Below are 17,634 nucleotides of genomic sequence, written 5' to 3' on the forward strand. Positions count from 1 at the left end.
TTCTGTCAGCTCTAAAATTCTCTTTCGGTTGCCACCCTCACAGATGGATTAGGAAACTCTTTGCGGTGCACTCATTAGTGAAATGACCTCAATGACGCTGGAATCCAATATCTAATCGCCAATTTTTAGCGAGTCCACACGCCAGGGTGGTCGGGGTCCAATGCAGCCCCGGCCAGGCCCAGGCCCCTTGGACTGGGCCACAGGAGGACACAGAGGAGGGTCCCGGCCCCCACGGTAGGTAGAGGTGCGGGCAGTTCTCCAAGGGCTTGGGTGTTTTCCAGAGGGAGGAGATGGAGGGGACTGATTTCTTCAGCGCCCCACAAACCACGCCACCCCACCCCACCCTTGGGACACATCCCGAGAGAGAGAGAGACGCCCCATACACTGGCTCCCCTCCCCCGTGCGCTGTGCCCCAGCCCTGGCCCGGGGGAATAGGCGGCCGCCGGGCCACAGGGTGGGGGGCGCAGCTGAAAGGGGTTGTGGGGGAGGGCCGCCCCTGGCTGGGGTCAAAGGGCGAGCGCCCCGCCCCTCCCGCCCGTGCGCAGTCAGCGGCCCCGGCGCGCTGGGGGTGGGGGGCGGGGAGGTGAAGGAGGCCAGGCGAGGAGAGGAGGGGGGCTGGAAGGGCTCCACCTTGGCGGGTCCAGCCGTGGAGGCGCATCTTGTGTGAGTGTGAGTGAGTGAGTGCGTGTGAGTGTGAGTGTGTGTGTATACAGAGACAGCCCCCAACCCCGGCCCGCCGCTCCCTGCCCGCCCCGCCTGTCACCCCCGTCCCTCGGAGCCCGCGGGACGCGGCCGGCGAACTCAACAGGCCCGACCCGGCGCGGGGCCTGGGGCGGGAGGAGGCGGCGGGGAAGCGCAGAGAGGCTCGGCTTCTTGAGCGGGGCAGGGGCGCCCTCCGCCGTCCACGGCCACACCACCCCGAACGCGCCCGATCCCGTCTGGTCTCGGAAGCTAAGCAGGGTCGGGCCTGGTTAGAACTTGGATGGGAGACCGCCCGGGAATACCGGGTGCCGTAGGCTTCTTCTTTTTTTTTTTTTTTTGCCTCTGGTTCTGTCGCGTTTCTGGGAGTGCGGGGGCGGCCCGGGGTGGGGGTGACCCCCACCCTCAGCGCCCGCCGGCCGCGGTGCCTGGCGCCCCAGCCCGCACCGTGGGGCCTCCTCTTGTCCCGAGCCGTGACACCGCCGCCACGCGGCAGCATGCGTGGCTTCTGGACTGTCAGGTCTCAGACCAAAGGTCTGCTCTGTTGGAGCCGACACGCTGGAGGAAACCTTGAGAGTCTGAGAGGGGAGGGAGTTCCAGAAGAAGGCCAGGATGTCATTTTGAGGGAGTATGTGACCAGAACTCCTCCCGTTGCTTTTGGGGTTCTATGGGCTACACGTAGGAATCTTTGGTGGTGGCACCTGATGTTCGGGGATCCGGAGTCACACCCAGACCTGCTCCACAGGCCTCCTTTTACTTTTCTCTTCGGATTCATTTTTTTTTTTTTTTTTTTTTTTGAGACAGAGTCTCGGTTTGTTGCCCAGGCTAGAGTGAGTGCCGTGGCGTCAGCCTAGCTCACAGCAACTTCAAACTCCTGGGCTCGAGTGATCCTTCTGCCTCAGCCTCCCGGGTAGCTGGGACTGCAGGCATGCGCCACCATGCCCCGCTAATTTTTTATATATATATCAGTTGGCCAATTAATTTCTTTCTATTTATAGTAGAGACGGGGTCTCGCTCTTGCTCAGGCTGGTTTTGAACTCCTGACCTTGAGCAATCCGCCCGCCTCGGCCTCCCAAGAGCTAGGATTACAGGCGTGAGCCACAGCGCCCGGCCGGATTCATTATTTTTAAAAAGTGTCTCTTATCTCTATTATTGCATTTACTTTTCTCTCTCTTTTCAAGCAGATGATGGGAGTCCAAGTATTAAGGTGACATGTGTTGCCCGTGCCCCCCTCCCCCCCCCGTGTTCTTATTCATTTACCCCTCATGTTGTTCCAGCATATTGTGGGGGCACCAATGTTAAGGACGGGTGCGTTGCCCTCTCCCAGCCTCCCCCCTCGGGTCAGAGCTTCAAGTGCGCCCATCCCCCAGTCGGTGCGTACCCACCCCATTCCTAATGGATGTGTATGCCCATCCCCTCCCCCCACCCGCCCGACACCCACCCGAAGAAGGTGATTCCTCTGTGTCCACTTAGGTGTCCATCGGTTCGTACCCATTTGCTGGTGAGCGCGAGCACGTGGTGCTCGTGTGTCCATTCTTGGGATACTTGGCTTACTGGAACGGGTTCCAGCTCTGGCCAGGAGAACCACGAGAGGTGCCCCCTCACCGCTGCTCCTCATAGCCGAATAGCACTCCGTGGTGTCCACGCGCCACATTTTATTTACCCACTCGTGGGTCGATGGGCACTCGGGTGGCTTCCAGGTCTTTGCGATTGTGACTTGTGCCCTGACACTAACCCTAACCCTTACCCAGCCCGTCTCCTCCACGGCCCCTGCCTGACTGACTCCTTCCCGCCCGGCCTATCACCTGTCACCGTCCTCTGCCCCTGCCTGACACGCTCCTCCCCGCCCGGGCCGTCACCGTCCTCGGCCCCTGCCTGACGGGGCTCCTCCGTCGCCTGGGCCTTCCAAGGGCTTGGTGTGGACGCTGGTTCCAGGACGCCCTCCCAGGAACCCGGTAGCAGGGCGGCCGCAGCGTCTCGCGCAACCCAACCGTCCGCCGGCTGGCCGCCGTGGCTAAGTGGCCTGCGGGGGACGTGCTCCCGCTGTGCCGTGGGGGCCCAGCCTGGTGTCTTCTCTGAGGCCCCGCGGCTGCCGCTCCCCGCAAGGGGAGAGCCGTGGAGGTGGGGACCGCCTCCTCATGGGGACGTACACCCAGCTCTCCAAGTCGGATTCCGGGGCTCTCTGTCCTGCCAGAAGGCCCAGCTGGCCTGCGGGTCCTCAGAGTGGCAAAAACATCCGAAAACTGAGATTGAGGGTCCGGTGGGTGTCTGCACTTTTGTGCTGGGCACCCCAGGGAGGCCCGGGGGCTGGCTGGACAACGCGGTCTGCTGGGCTGGGGGGGGGGTTTGGAGGAGCAACTGATGCCCTTTGCACTTTGGGTAGCAAGTGTCTGAGGTGTCTCTGGGCCCTGTGCCATGTGGGGGCGGGGGCGGAGGCGGGGTGGGAGGAGGAGGAGGAGGAGGAGGAGGAGGAGGAGGAGGTGGGAAGGGCCGTGGCCTGCAGTCGTGTTCCCCGGGGTGGCACAGCATGTGGCTTCTTCCACAGGCTGCTTGGCCTGGGCTCCCTGCACCTGGGCCTTTGGAGGACTGGCCCTGTGCTTGCCAACACTTCCTGCAGGGACCCAGAGCTGGGAGGTTGCATCTCTCAGCCCTGGGTCGGGCAGAGCCCCAGCGGGCCATGCCCACAACCTCTCTCAGCAGGGGTCCCCCAGAAGGCTCCTTTGGGACCAGGATTCTCTTGCGGGTGACTCTTTAAGGTCTGGCCCCTGGATGGAGGGGCACCAGGAGTAGAGGAGCAGGAAGGGGAAGGGGGTGGCCATGCGAGGGGACACTTTCAGGCCAAGTCCCAGCTTCAGTCTGATCCTCCTGGGAACCCCGGGGTGGACATCACACCTCCTGGTTGCCCCGCTCTGAGACAAGGAGCCGGGCTTCGCATTGCCACAGCAGCCAGTCGTGGGCTGAGGACACCTGGGGCGTTGGGAACTCCCTGGCTTCTCCTTGGTTTAACATCTGGAGCTGCTTGTGAATCGTGCCGCCACACACACCCGAGTGCAGGTGTCTTCTGCACAGACTGCGGGCCTCGCTCTTCTGAATGCCGCTAGCTCGCGACCCACCCACGGGTGAACCTGGTCAGGGTACTTTCTCTCAGGGGCAGACTCTGATCCGGGCGGGCTACCGGTGTCTCTGTTTGCTCCTTTCTTTCTTCCACTTCGGGAAAGGCTTCCTTACTGGGTGTGGAAATCTCCTATGCCTTTCCTCGCCTATTCTGTCAGCTCTAAAATTCTCTTTCGGTTGCCACCCTCACAGATGGATTAGGAAACTCTTTGCGGTGCACTCATTAGTGAAATGACCTCAATGACGCTGGAATCCAATATCTAATCGCCAATTTTTAGCGAGTCCACACGCCAGGGTGGTCGGGGTCCAATGCAGCCCCGGCCAGGCCCAGGCCCCTTGGACTGGGCCACAGGAGGACACAGAGGAGGGTCCCGGCCCCCACGGTAGGTAGAGGTGCGGGCAGTTCTCCAAGGGCTTGGGTGTTTTCCAGAGGGAGGAGATGGAGGGGACTGATTTCTTCAGCGCCCCACAAACCACGCCACCCCACCCCACCCTTGGGACACATCCCGAGAGAGAGAGAGACGCCCCATACACTGGCTCCCCTCCCCCGTGCGCTGTGCCCCAGCCCTGGCCCGGGGGAATAGGCGGCCGCCGGGCCACAGGGTGGGGGGCGCAGCTGAAAGGGGTTGTGGGGGAGGGCCGCCCCTGGCTGGGGTCAAAGGGCGAGCGCCCCGCCCCTCCCGCCCGTGCGCAGTCAGCGGCCCCGGCGCGCTGGGGGTGGGGGGCGGGGAGGTGAAGGAGGCCAGGCGAGGAGAGGAGGGGGGCTGGAAGGGCTCCACCTTGGCGGGTCCAGCCGTGGAGGCGCATCTTGTGTGAGTGTGAGTGAGTGAGTGCGTGTGAGTGTGAGTGTGTGTGTATACAGAGACAGCCCCCAACCCCGGCCCGCCGCTCCCTGCCCGCCCCGCCTGTCACCCCCGTCCCTCGGAGCCCGCGGGACGCGGCCGGCGAACTCAACAGGCCCGACCCGGCGCGGGGCCTGGGGCGGGAGGAGGCGGCGGGGAAGCGCAGAGAGGCTCGGCTTCTTGAGCGGGGCAGGGGCGCCCTCCGCCGTCCACGGCCACACCACCCCGAACGCGCCCGATCCCGTCTGGTCTCGGAAGCTAAGCAGGGTCGGGCCTGGTTAGAACTTGGATGGGAGACCGCCCGGGAATACCGGGTGCCGTAGGCTTCTTCTTTTTTTTTTTTTTTTGCCTCTGGTTCTGTCGCGTTTCTGGGAGTGCGGGGGCGGCCCGGGGTGGGGGTGACCCCCACCCTCAGCGCCCGCCGGCCGCGGTGCCTGGCGCCCCAGCCCGCACCGTGGGGCCTCCTCTTGTCCCGAGCCGTGACACCGCCGCCACGCGGCAGCATGCGTGGCTTCTGGACTGTCAGGTCTCAGACCAAAGGTCTGCTCTGTTGGAGCCGACACGCTGGAGGAAACCTTGAGAGTCTGAGAGGGGAGGGAGTTCCAGAAGAAGGCCAGGATGTCATTTTGAGGGAGTATGTGACCAGAACTCCTCCCGTTGCTTTTGGGGTTCTATGGGCTACACGTAGGAATCTTTGGTGGTGGCACCTGATGTTCGGGGATCCGGAGTCACACCCAGACCTGCTCCACAGGCCTCCTTTTACTTTTCTCTTCGGATTCATTTTTTTTTTTTTTTTTTTTTTTGAGACAGAGTCTCGGTTTGTTGCCCAGGCTAGAGTGAGTGCCGTGGCGTCAGCCTAGCTCACAGCAACTTCAAACTCCTGGGCTCGAGTGATCCTTCTGCCTCAGCCTCCCGGGTAGCTGGGACTGCAGGCATGCGCCACCATGCCCCGCTAATTTTTTATATATATATCAGTTGGCCAATTAATTTCTTTCTATTTATAGTAGAGACGGGGTCTCGCTCTTGCTCAGGCTGGTTTTGAACTCCTGACCTTGAGCAATCCGCCCGCCTCGGCCTCCCAAGAGCTAGGATTACAGGCGTGAGCCACAGCGCCCGGCCGGATTCATTATTTTTAAAAAGTGTCTCTTATCTCTATTATTGCATTTACTTTTCTCTCTCTTTTCAAGCAGATGATGGGAGTCCAAGTATTAAGGTGACATGTGTTGCCCGTGCCCCCCTCCCCCCCCCGTGTTCTTATTCATTTACCCCTCATGTTGTTCCAGCATATTGTGGGGGCACCAATGTTAAGGACGGGTGCGTTGCCCTCTCCCAGCCTCCCCCCTCGGGTCAGAGCTTCAAGTGCGCCCATCCCCCAGTCGGTGCGTACCCACCCCATTCCTAATGGATGTGTATGCCCATCCCCTCCCCCCACCCGCCCGACACCCACCCGAAGAAGGTGATTCCTCTGTGTCCACTTAGGTGTCCATCGGTTCGTACCCATTTGCTGGTGAGCGCGAGCACGTGGTGCTCGTGTGTCCATTCTTGGGATACTTGGCTTACTGGAACGGGTTCCAGCTCTGGCCAGGAGAACCACGAGAGGTGCCCCCTCACCGCTGCTCCTCATAGCCGAATAGCACTCCGTGGTGTCCACGCGCCACATTTTATTTACCCACTCGTGGGTCGATGGGCACTCGGGTGGCTTCCAGGTCTTTGCGATTGTGACTTGTGCCCTGACACTAACCCTAACCCTTACCCAGCCCGTCTCCTCCACGGCCCCTGCCTGACTGACTCCTTCCCGCCCGGCCTATCACCTGTCACCGTCCTCTGCCCCTGCCTGACACGCTCCTCCCCGCCCGGGCCGTCACCGTCCTCGGCCCCTGCCTGACGGGGCTCCTCCGTCGCCTGGGCCTTCCAAGGGCTTGGTGTGGACGCTGGTTCCAGGACGCCCTCCCAGGAACCCGGTAGCAGGGCGGCCGCAGCGTCTCGCGCAACCCAACCGTCCGCCGGCTGGCCGCCGTGGCTAAGTGGCCTGCGGGGGACGTGCTCCCGCTGTGCCGTGGGGGCCCAGCCTGGTGTCTTCTCTGAGGCCCCGCGGCTGCCGCTCCCCGCAAGGGGAGAGCCGTGGAGGTGGGGACCGCCTCCTCATGGGGACGTACACCCAGCTCTCCAAGTCGGATTCCGGGGCTCTCTGTCCTGCCAGAAGGCCCAGCTGGCCTGCGGGTCCTCAGAGTGGCAAAAACATCCGAAAACTGAGATTGAGGGTCCGGTGGGTGTCTGCACTTTTGTGCTGGGCACCCCAGGGAGGCCCGGGGGCTGGCTGGACAACGCGGTCTGCTGGGCTGGGGGGGGGGTTTGGAGGAGCAACTGATGCCCTTTGCACTTTGGGTAGCAAGTGTCTGAGGTGTCTCTGGGCCCTGTGCCATGTGGGGGCGGGGGCGGAGGCGGGGTGGGAGGAGGAGGAGGAGGAGGAGGAGGAGGAGGAGGAGGTGGGAAGGGCCGTGGCCTGCAGTCGTGTTCCCCGGGGTGGCACAGCATGTGGCTTCTTCCACAGGCTGCTTGGCCTGGGCTCCCTGCACCTGGGCCTTTGGAGGACTGGCCCTGTGCTTGCCAACACTTCCTGCAGGGACCCAGAGCTGGGAGGTTGCATCTCTCAGCCCTGGGTCGGGCAGAGCCCCAGCGGGCCATGCCCACAACCTCTCTCAGCAGGGGTCCCCCAGAAGGCTCCTTTGGGACCAGGATTCTCTTGCGGGTGACTCTTTAAGGTCTGGCCCCTGGATGGAGGGGCACCAGGAGTAGAGGAGCAGGAAGGGGAAGGGGGTGGCCATGCGAGGGGACACTTTCAGGCCAAGTCCCAGCTTCAGTCTGATCCTCCTGGGAACCCCGGGGTGGACATCACACCTCCTGGTTGCCCCGCTCTGAGACAAGGAGCCGGGCTTCGCATTGCCACAGCAGCCAGTCGTGGGCTGAGGACACCTGGGGCGTTGGGAACTCCCTGGCTTCTCCTTGGTTTAACATCTGGAGCTGCTTGTGAATCGTGCCGCCACACACACCCGAGTGCAGGTGTCTTCTGCACAGACTGCGGGCCTCGCTCTTCTGAATGCCGCTAGCTCGCGACCCACCCACGGGTGAACCTGGTCAGGGTACTTTCTCTCAGGGGCAGACTCTGATCCGGGCGGGCTACCGGTGTCTCTGTTTGCTCCTTTCTTTCTTCCACTTCGGGAAAGGCTTCCTTACTGGGTGTGGAAATCTCCTATGCCTTTCCTCGCCTATTCTGTCAGCTCTAAAATTCTCTTTCGGTTGCCACCCTCACAGATGGATTAGGAAACTCTTTGCGGTGCACTCATTAGTGAAATGACCTCAATGACGCTGGAATCCAATATCTAATCGCCAATTTTTAGCGAGTCCACACGCCAGGGTGGTCGGGGTCCAATGCAGCCCCGGCCAGGCCCAGGCCCCTTGGACTGGGCCACAGGAGGACACAGAGGAGGGTCCCGGCCCCCACGGTAGGTAGAGGTGCGGGCAGTTCTCCAAGGGCTTGGGTGTTTTCCAGAGGGAGGAGATGGAGGGGACTGATTTCTTCAGCGCCCCACAAACCACGCCACCCCACCCCACCCATGGGACACATCCCGAGAGAGAGAGAGACGCCCCATACACTGGCTCCCCTCCCCTGTGCGCTGTGCCCCAGCCCTGGCCCGGGGGAATAGGCGGCCGCCGGGCCACAGGGTGGGGGGCGCAGCTGAAAGGGGTTGTGGGGGAGGGCCGCCCCTGGCTGGGGTCAAAGGGCGAGCGCCCCGCCCCTCCCGCCCGTGCGCAGTCAGCGGCCCCGGCGCGCTGGGGGTGGGGGGCGGGGAGGTGAAGGAGGCCAGGCGAGGAGAGGAGGGGGGCTGGAAGGGCTCCACCTTGGCGGGTCCAGCCGTGGAGGCGCATCTTGTGTGAGTGTGAGTGAGTGAGTGCGTGTGAGTGTGAGTGTGTGTGTATACAGAGACAGCCCCCAACCCCGGCCCGCCGCTCCCTGCCCGCCCCGCCTGTCACCCCCGTCCCTCGGAGCCCGCGGGACGCGGCCGGCGAACTCAACAGGCCCGACCCGGCGCGGGGCCTGGGGCGGGAGGAGGCGGCGGGGAAGCGCAGAGAGGCTCGGCTTCTTGAGCGGGGCAGGGGCGCCCTCCGCCGTCCACGGCCACACCACCCCGAACGCGCCCGATCCCGTCTGGTCTCGGAAGCTAAGCAGGGTCGGGCCTGGTTAGAACTTGGATGGGAGACCGCCCGGGAATACCGGGTGCCGTAGGCTTCTTCTTTTTTTTTTTTTTTGCCTCTGGTTCTGTCGCGTTTCTGGGAGTGCGGGGGCGGCCCGGGGTGGGGGTGACCCCCACCCTCAGCGCCCGCCGGCCGCGGTGCCTGGCGCCCCAGCCCGCACCGTGGGGCCTCCTCTTGTCCCGAGCCGTGACACCGCCGCCACGCGGCAGCATGCGTGGCTTCTGGACTGTCAGGTCTCAGACCAAAGGTCTGCTCTGTGGGAGCCGACACGCTGGAGGAAACCTTGAGAGTCTGAGAGGGGAGGGAGTTCCAGAAGAAGGCCAGGATGTCATTTTGAGGGAGTATGTGACCAGAACTCCTCCCGTTGCTTTTGGGGTTCTATGGGCTACACGTAGGAATCTTTGGTGGTGGCACCTGATGTTCGGGGATCCGGAGTCACACCCAGACCTGCTCCACAGGCCTCCTTTTACTTTTCTCTTCGGATTCATTTTTTTTTTTTTTTTTTTTTTTTGAGACAGAGTCTCGGTTTGTTGCCCAGGCTAGAGTGAGTGCCGTGGCGTCAGCCTAGCTCACAGCAACTTCAAACGCCTGGGCTCGAGTGATCCTTCTGCCTCAGCCTCCCGGGTAGCTGGGACTGCAGGCATGCGCCACCATGCCCCGCTAATTTTTTATATATATATCAGTTGGCCAATTAATTTCTTTCTATTTATAGTAGAGACGGGGTCTCGCTCTTGCTCAGGCTGGTTTTGAACTCCTGACCTTGAGCAATCCGCCCGCCTCGGCCTCCCAAGAGCTAGGATTACAGGCGTGAGCCACAGCGCCCGGCCGGATTCATTATTTTTAAAAAGTGTCTCTTATCTCTATTATTGCATTTACTTTTCTCTCTCTTTTCAAGCAGATGATGGGAGTCCAAGTATTAAGGTGACATGTGTTGCCCGTGCCCCCCTCCCCCCCCCCGTGTTCTTATTCATTTACCCCTCATGTTGTTCCAGCATATTGTGGGGGCACCAATGTTAAGGACGGGTGCGTTGCCCTCTCCCAGCCTCCCCCCTCGGGTCAGAGCTTCAAGTGCGCCCATCCCCCAGTCGGTGCGTACCCACCCCATTCCTAATGGATGTGTATGCCCATCCCCTCCCCCCACCCGCCCGACACCCACCCGAAGAAGGTGATTCCTCTGTGTCCACTTAGGTGTCCATCGGTTCGTACCCATTTGCTGGTGAGCGCGAGCACGTGGTGCTCGTGTGTCCATTCTTGGGATACTTGGCTTACTGGAACGGGTTCCAGCTCTGGCCAGGAGAACCACGAGAGGTGCCCCCTCACCGCTGCTCCTCATAGCCGAATAGCACTCCGTGGTGTCCACGCGCCACATTTTATTTACCCACTCGTGGGTCGATGGGCACTCGGGTGGCTTCCAGGTCTTTGCGATTGTGACTTGTGCCCTGACACTAACCCTAACCCTTACCCAGCCCGTCTCCTCCACGGCCCCTGCCTGACTGACTCCTTCCCGCCCGGCCTATCACCTGTCACCGTCCTCTGCCCCTGCCTGACACGCTCCTCCCCGCCCGGGCCGTCACCGTCCTCGGCCCCTGCCTGACGGGGCTCCTCCGTCGCCTGGGCCTTCCAAGGGCTTGGTGTGGACGCTGGTTCCAGGACGCCCTCCCAGGAACCCGGTAGCAGGGCGGCCGCAGCGTCTCGCGCAACCCAACCGTCCGCCGGCTGGCCGCCGTGGCTAAGTGGCCTGCGGGGGACGTGCTCCCGCTGTGCCGTGGGGGCCCAGCCTGGTGTCTTCTCTGAGGCCCCGCGGCTGCCGCTCCCCGCAAGGGGAGAGCCGCGGAGGTGGGGACCGCCTCCTCATGGGGACGTACACCCAGCTCTCCACGTCGGATTCCGGGGCTCTCTGTCCTGCCAGAAGGCCCAGCTGGCCTGCGGGTCCTCAGAGTGGCAAAAACATCCGAAAACTGAGATTGAGGGTCCGGTGGGTGTCTGCACTTTTGTGCTGGGCACCCCAGGGAGGCCCGGGGGCTGGCTGGACAACGCGGTCTGCTGGGCTGGGGGGGGGGTTTGGAGGAGCAACTGATGCCCTTTGCACTTTGGGTAGCAAGTGTCTGAGGTGTCTCTGGGCCCTGTGCCATGTGGGGGCGGGGGCGGAGGCGGGGTGGGAGGAGGAGGAGGAGGAGGAGGAGGAGGAGGAGGAGGTGGGAAGGGCCGTGGCCTGCAGTCGTGTTCCCCGGGGTGGCACAGCATGTGGCTTCTTCCACAGGCTGCTTGGCCTGGGCTCCCTGCACCTGGGCCTTTGGAGGACTGGCCCTGTGCTTGCCAACACTTCCTGCAGGGACCCAGAGCTGGGAGGTTGCATCTCTCAGCCCTGGGTCGGGCAGAGCCCCAGCGGGCCATGCCCACAACCTCTCTCAGCAGGGGTCCCCCAGAAGGCTCCTTTGGGACCAGGATTCTCTTGCGGGTGACTCTTTAAGGTCTGGCCCCTGGATGGAGGGGCACCAGGAGTAGAGGAGCAGGAAGGGGAAGGGGGTGGCCATGCGAGGGGACACTTTCAGGCCAAGTCCCAGCTTCAGTCTGATCCTCCTGGGAACCCCGGGGTGGACATCACACCTCCTGGTTGCCCCGCTCTGAGACAAGGAGCCGGGCTTCGCATTGCCACAGCAGCCAGTCGTGGGCTGAGGACACCTGGGGCGTTGGGAACTCCCTGGCTTCTCCTTGGTTTAACATCTGGAGCTGCTTGTGAATCGTGCCGCCACACACACCCGAGTGCAGGTGTCTTCTGCACAGACTGCGGGCCTCGCTCTTCTGAATGCCGCTAGCTCGCGACCCACCCACGGGTGAACCTGGTCAGGGTACTTTCTCTCAGGGGCAGACTCTGATCCGGGCGGGCTACCGGTGTCTCTGTTTGCTCCTTTCTTTCTTCCACTTCGGGAAAGGCTTCCTTACTGGGTGTGGAAATCTCCTATGCCTTTCCTCGCCTATTCTGTCAGCTCTAAAATTCTCTTTCGGTTGCCACCCTCACAGATGGATTAGGAAACTCTTTGCGGTGCACTCATTAGTGAAATGACCTCAATGACGCTGGAATCCAATATCTAATCGCCAATTTTTAGCGAGTCCACACGCCAGGGTGGTCGGGGTCCAATGCAGCCCCGGCCAGGCCCAGGCCCCTTGGACTGGGCCACAGGAGGACACAGAGGAGGGTCCCGGCCCCCACGGTAGGTAGAGGTGCGGGCAGTTCTCCAAGGGCTTGGGTGTTTTCCAGAGGGAGGAGATGGAGGGGACTGATTTCTTCAGCGCCCCACAAACCACGCCACCCCACCCCACCCATGGGACACATCCCGAGAGAGAGAGAGACGCCCCATACACTGGCTCCCCTCCCCCGTGCGCTGTGCCCCAGCCCTGGCCCGGGGGAATAGGCGGCCGCCGGGCCACAGGGTGGGGGGCGCAGCTGAAAGGGGTTGTGGGGGAGGGCCGCCCCTGGCTGGGGTCAAAGGGCGAGCGCCCCGCCCCTCCCGCCCTTGCGCAGTCAGCGGCCCCGGCGCGCTGGGGGTGGGGGGCGGGGAGGTGAAGGAGGCCAGGCGAGGAGAGGAGGGGGGCTGGAAGGGCTCCACCTTGGCGGGTCCAGCCGTGGAGGCGCATCTTGTGTGAGTGTGAGTGAGTGAGTGCGTGTGAGTGTGAGTGTGTGTGTATACAGAGACAGCCCCCAACCCCGGCCCGCCGCTCCCTGCCCGCCCCGCCTGTCACCCCCGTCCCTCGGAGCCCGCGGGACGCGGCCGGCGAACTCAACAGGCCCGACCCGGCGCGGGGCCTGGGGCGGGAGGAGGCGGCGGGGAAGCGCAGAGAGGCTCGGCTTCTTGAGCGGGGCAGGGGCGCCCTCCTCCATCCACGGCCACACCACCCCGAACGCGCCCGATCCCGTCTGGTCTCGGAAGCTAAGCAGGGTCGGGCCTGGTTAGAACTTGGATGGGAGACCGCCCGGGAATACCGGGTGCCGTAGGCTTCTTCTTTTTTTTTTTTTTTGCCTCTGGTTCTGTCGCGTTTCTGGGAGTGCGGGGGCGGCCCGGGGTGGGGGTGACCCCCACCCTCAGCGCCCGCCGGCCGCGGTGCCTGGCGCCCCAGCCCGCACCGTGGGGCCTCCTCTTGTCCCGAGCCGTGACACCGCCGCCACGCGGCAGCATGCGTGGCTTCTGGACTGTCAGGTCTCAGACCAAAGGTCTGCTCTGTGGGAGCCGACACGCTGGAGGAAACCTTGAGAGTCTGAGAGGGGAGGGAGTTCCAGAAGAAGGCCAGGATGTCATTTTGAGGGAGTATGTGACCAGAACTCCTCCCGTTGCTTTTGGGGTTCTATGGGCTACACGTAGGAATCTTTGGTGGTGGCACCTGATGTTCGGGGATCCGGAGTCACACCCAGACCTGCTCCACAGGCCTCCTTTTACTTTTCTCTTCGGATTCATTTTTTTTTTTTTTTTTTTTTTTTGAGACAGAGTCTCGGTTTGTTGCCCAGGCTAGAGTGAGTGCCGTGGCGTCAGCCTAGCTCACAGCAACTTCAAACTCCTGGGCTCGAGTGATCCTTCTGCCTCAGCCTCCCGGGTAGCTGGGACTGCAGGCATGCGCCACCATGCCCCGCTAATTTTTTATATATATATCAGTTGGCCAATTAATTTCTTTCTATTTATAGTAGAGACGGGGTCTCGCTCTTGCTCAGGCTGGTTTTGAACTCCTGACCTTGAGCAATCCGCCCGCCTCGGCCTCCCAAGAGCTAGGATTACAGGCGTGAGCCACAGCGCCCGGCCGGATTCATTATTTTTAAAAAGTGTCTCTTATCTCTATTATTGCATTTACTTTTCTCTCTCTTTTCAAGCAGATGATGGGAGTCCAAGTATTAAGGTGACATGTGTTGCCCGTGCCCCCCTCCCCCCCCCCGTGTTCTTATTCATTTACCCCTCATGTTGTTCCAGCATATTGTGGGGGCACCAATGTTAAGGACGGGTGCGTTGCCCTCTCCCAGCCTCCCCCCTCGGGTCAGAGCTTCAAGTGCGCCCATCCCCCAGTCGGTGCGTACCCACCCCATTCCTAATGGATGTGTATGCCCATCCCCTCCCCCCACCCGCCCGACACCCACCCGAAGAAGGTGATTCCTCTGTGTCCACTTAGGTGTCCATCGGTTCGTACCCATTTGCTGGTGAGCGCGAGCACGTGGTGCTCGTGTGTCCATTCTTGGGATACTTGGCTTACTGGAACGGGTTCCAGCTCTGGCCAGGAGAACCACGAGAGGTGCCCCCTCACCGCTGCTCCTCATAGCCGAATAGCACTCCGTGGTGTCCACGCGCCACATTTTATTTACCCACTCGTGGGTCGATGGGCACTCGGGTGGCTTCCAGGTCTTTGCGATTGTGACTTGTGCCCTGACACTAACCCTAACCCTTACCCAGCCCGTCTCCTCCACGGCCCCTGCCTGACTGACTCCTTCCCGCCCGGCCTATCACCTGTCACCGTCCTCTGCCCCTGCCTGACACGCTCCTCCCCGCCCGGGCCGTCACCGTCCTCGGCCCCTGCCTGACGGGGCTCCTCCGTCGCCTGGGCCTTCCAAGGGCTTGGTGTGGACGCTGGTTCCAGGACGCCCTCCCAGGAACCCGGTAGCAGGGCGGCCGCAGCGTCTCGCGCAACCCAACCGTCCGCCGGCTGGCCGCCGTGGCTAAGTGGCCTGCGGGGGACGTGCTCCCGCTGTGCCGTGGGGGCCCAGCCTGGTGTCTTCTCTGAGGCCCCGCGGCTGCCGCTCCCCGCAAGGGGAGAGCCGCGGAGGTGGGGACCGCCTCCTCATGGGGACGTACACCCAGCTCTCCACGTCGGATTCCGGGGCTCTCTGTCCTGCCAGAAGGCCCAGCTGGCCTGCGGGTCCTCAGAGTGGCAAAAACATCCGAAAACTGAGATTGAGGGTCCGGTGGGTGTCTGCACTTTTGTGCTGGGCACCCCAGGGAGGCCCGGGGGCTGGCTGGACAACGCGGTCTGCTGGGCTGGGGGGGGGGTTTGGAGGAGCAACTGATGCCCTTTGCACTTTGGGTAGCAAGTGTCTGAGGTGTCTCTGGGCCCTGTGCCATGTGGGGGCGGGGGCGGAGGCGGGGTGGGAGGAGGAGGAGGAGGAGGAGGAGGAGGAGGAGGAGGTGGGAAGGGCCGTGGCCTGCAGTCGTGTTCCCCGGGGTGGCACAGCATGTGGCTTCTTCCACAGGCTGCTTGGCCTGGGCTCCCTGCACCTGGGCCTTTGGAGGACTGGCCCTGTGCTTGCCAACACTTCCTGCAGGGACCCAGAGCTGGGAGGTTGCATCTCTCAGCCCTGGGTCGGGCAGAGCCCCAGCGGGCCATGCCCACAACCTCTCTCAGCAGGGGTCCCCCAGAAGGCTCCTTTGGGACCAGGATTCTCTTGCGGGTGACTCTTTAAGGTCTGGCCCCTGGATGGAGGGGCACCAGGAGTAGAGGAGCAGGAAGGGGAAGGGGGTGGCCATGCGAGGGGACACTTTCAGGCCAAGTCCCAGCTTCAGTCTGATCCTCCTGGGAACCCCGGGGTGGACATCACACCTCCTGGTTGCCCCGCTCTGAGACAAGGAGCCGGGCTTCGCATTGCCACAGCAGCCAGTCGTGGGCTGAGGACACCTGGGGCGTTGGGAACTCCCTGGCTTCTCCTTGGTTTAACATCTGGAGCTGCTTGTGAATCGTGCCGCCACACACACCCGAGTGCAGGTGTCTTCTGCACAGACTGCGGGCCTCGCTCTTCTGAATGCCGCTAGCTCGCGACCCACCCACGGGTGAACCTGGTCAGGGTACTTTCTCTCAGGGGCAGACTCTGATCCGGGCGGGCTACCGGTGTCTCTGTTTGCTCCTTTCTTTCTTCCACTTCGGGAAAGGCTTCCTTACTGGGTGTGGAAATCTCCTATGCCTTTCCTCGCCTATTCTGTCAGCTCTAAAATTCTCTTTCGGTTGCCACCCTCACAGATGGATTAGGAAACTCTTTGCGGTGCACTCATTAGTGAAATGACCTCAATGACGCTGGAATCCAATATCTAATCGCCAATTTTTAGCGAGTCCACACGCCAGGGTGGTCGGGGTCCAATGCAGCCCCGGCCAGGCCCAGGCCCCTTGGACTGGGCCACAGGAGGACACAGAGGAGGGTCCCGGCCCCCACGGTAGGTAGAGGTGCGGGCAGTTCTCCAAGGGCTTGGGTGTTTTCCAGAGGGAGGAGATGGAGGGGACTGATTTCTTCAGCGCCCCACAAACCACGCCACCCCACCCCACCCATGGGACACATCCCGAGAGAGAGAGAGACGCCCCATACACTGGCTCCCCTCCCCCGTGCGCTGTGCCCCAGCCCTGGCCCGGGGGAATAGGCGGCCGCCGGGCCACAGGGTGGGGGGCGCAGCTGAAAGGGGTTGTGGGGGAGGGCCGCCCCTGGCTGGGGTCAAAGGGCGAGCGCCCCGCCCCTCCCGCCCGTGCGCAGTCAGCGGCCCCGGCGCGCTGGGGGTGGGGGGCGGGGAGGTGAAGGAGGCCAGGCGAGGAGAGGAGGGGGGCTGGAAGGGCTCCACCTTGGCGGGTCCAGCCGTGGAGGCGCATCTTGTGTGAGTGTGAGTGAGTGAGTGCGTGTGAGTGTGAGTGTGTGTGTATACAGAGACAGCCCCCAACCCCGGCCCGCCGCTCCCTGCCCGCCCCGCCTGTCACCCCCGTCCCTCGGAGCCCGCGGGACGCGGCCGGCGAACTCAACAGGCCCGACCCGGCGCGGGGCCTGGGGCGGGAGGAGGCGGCGGGGAAGCGCAGAGAGGCTCGGCTTCTTGAGCGGGGCAGGGGCGCCCTCCGCCATCCACGGCCACACCACCCCGAACGCGCCCGATCCCGTCTGGTCTCGGAAGCTAAGCAGGGTCGGGCCTGGTTAGAACTTGGATGGGAGACCGCCCGGGAATACCGGGTGCCGTAGGCTTCTTCTTTTTTTTTTTTTTTGCCTCTGGTTCTGTCGCGTTTCTGGGAGTGCGGGGGCGGCCCGGGGTGGGGGTGACCCCCACCCTCAGCGCCCGCCGGCCGCGGTGCCTGGCGCCCCAGCCCGCACCGTGGGGCCTCCTCTTGTCCCGAGCCGTGACACCGCCGCCACGCGGCAGCATGCGTGGCTTCTGGACTGTCAGGTCTCAGACCAAAGGTCTGCTCTGTGGGAGCCGACACGCTGGAGGAAACCTTGAGAGTCTGAGAGGGGAGGGAGTTCCAGAAGAAGGCCAGGATGTCATTTTGAGGGAGTATGTGACCAGAACTCCTCCCGTTGCTTTTGGGGTTCTATGGGCTACACGTAGGAATCTTTGGTGGTGGCACCTGATGTTCGGGGATCCGGAGTCACACCCAGACCTGCTCCACAGGCCTCCTTTTACTTTTCTCTTCGGATTCATTTTTTTTTTTTTTTTTTTTTTTTGAGACAGAGTCTCGGTTTGTTGCCCAGGCTAGAGTGAGTGCCGTGGCGTCAGCCTAGCTCACAGCAACTTCAAACTCCTGGGCTCGAGTGATCCTTCTGCCTCAGCCTCCCGGGTAGCTGGGACTGCAGGCATGCGCCACCATGCCCCGCTAATTTTTTATATATATATCAGTTGGCCAATTAATTTCTTTCTATTTATAGTAGAGACGGGGTCTCGCTCTTGCTCAGGCTGGTTTTGAACTCCTGACCTTGAGCAATCCGCCCGCCTCGGCCTCCCAAGAGCTAGGA

The 17,634-nt window shown here is 62.6% G+C and overlaps 5 pseudogenes; all 5 read left to right on the top strand.

Annotated features, from left to right (window-relative positions):
• The first annotated feature begins 900 nt into the window (after window positions 1-900).
• On the top strand, window positions 901-1,019 carry LOC142875089 (uncharacterized; annotated as a pseudogene).
• Window positions 1,020-4,862: 3,843 nt separating this feature from the next.
• Window positions 4,863-4,981, top strand: LOC142875090 (uncharacterized; annotated as a pseudogene).
• Window positions 4,982-8,824: 3,843 nt separating this feature from the next.
• LOC142875092 (uncharacterized) lies at window positions 8,825-8,943 on the top strand (annotated as a pseudogene).
• A 3,844-nt stretch (window positions 8,944-12,787) lies between these two features.
• LOC142875193 (uncharacterized) lies at window positions 12,788-12,906 on the top strand (annotated as a pseudogene).
• Window positions 12,907-16,750: 3,844 nt separating this feature from the next.
• On the top strand, window positions 16,751-16,869 carry LOC142875194 (uncharacterized; annotated as a pseudogene).
• Window positions 16,870-17,634: the final 765 nt, after the last annotated feature.

Source organism: Microcebus murinus, chromosome 13, assembly GCF_040939455.1.
Source record: "Microcebus murinus isolate Inina chromosome 13, M.murinus_Inina_mat1.0, whole genome shotgun sequence".
Classification (NCBI taxonomy): Eukaryota; Metazoa; Chordata; class Mammalia; order Primates; family Cheirogaleidae; genus Microcebus; species Microcebus murinus.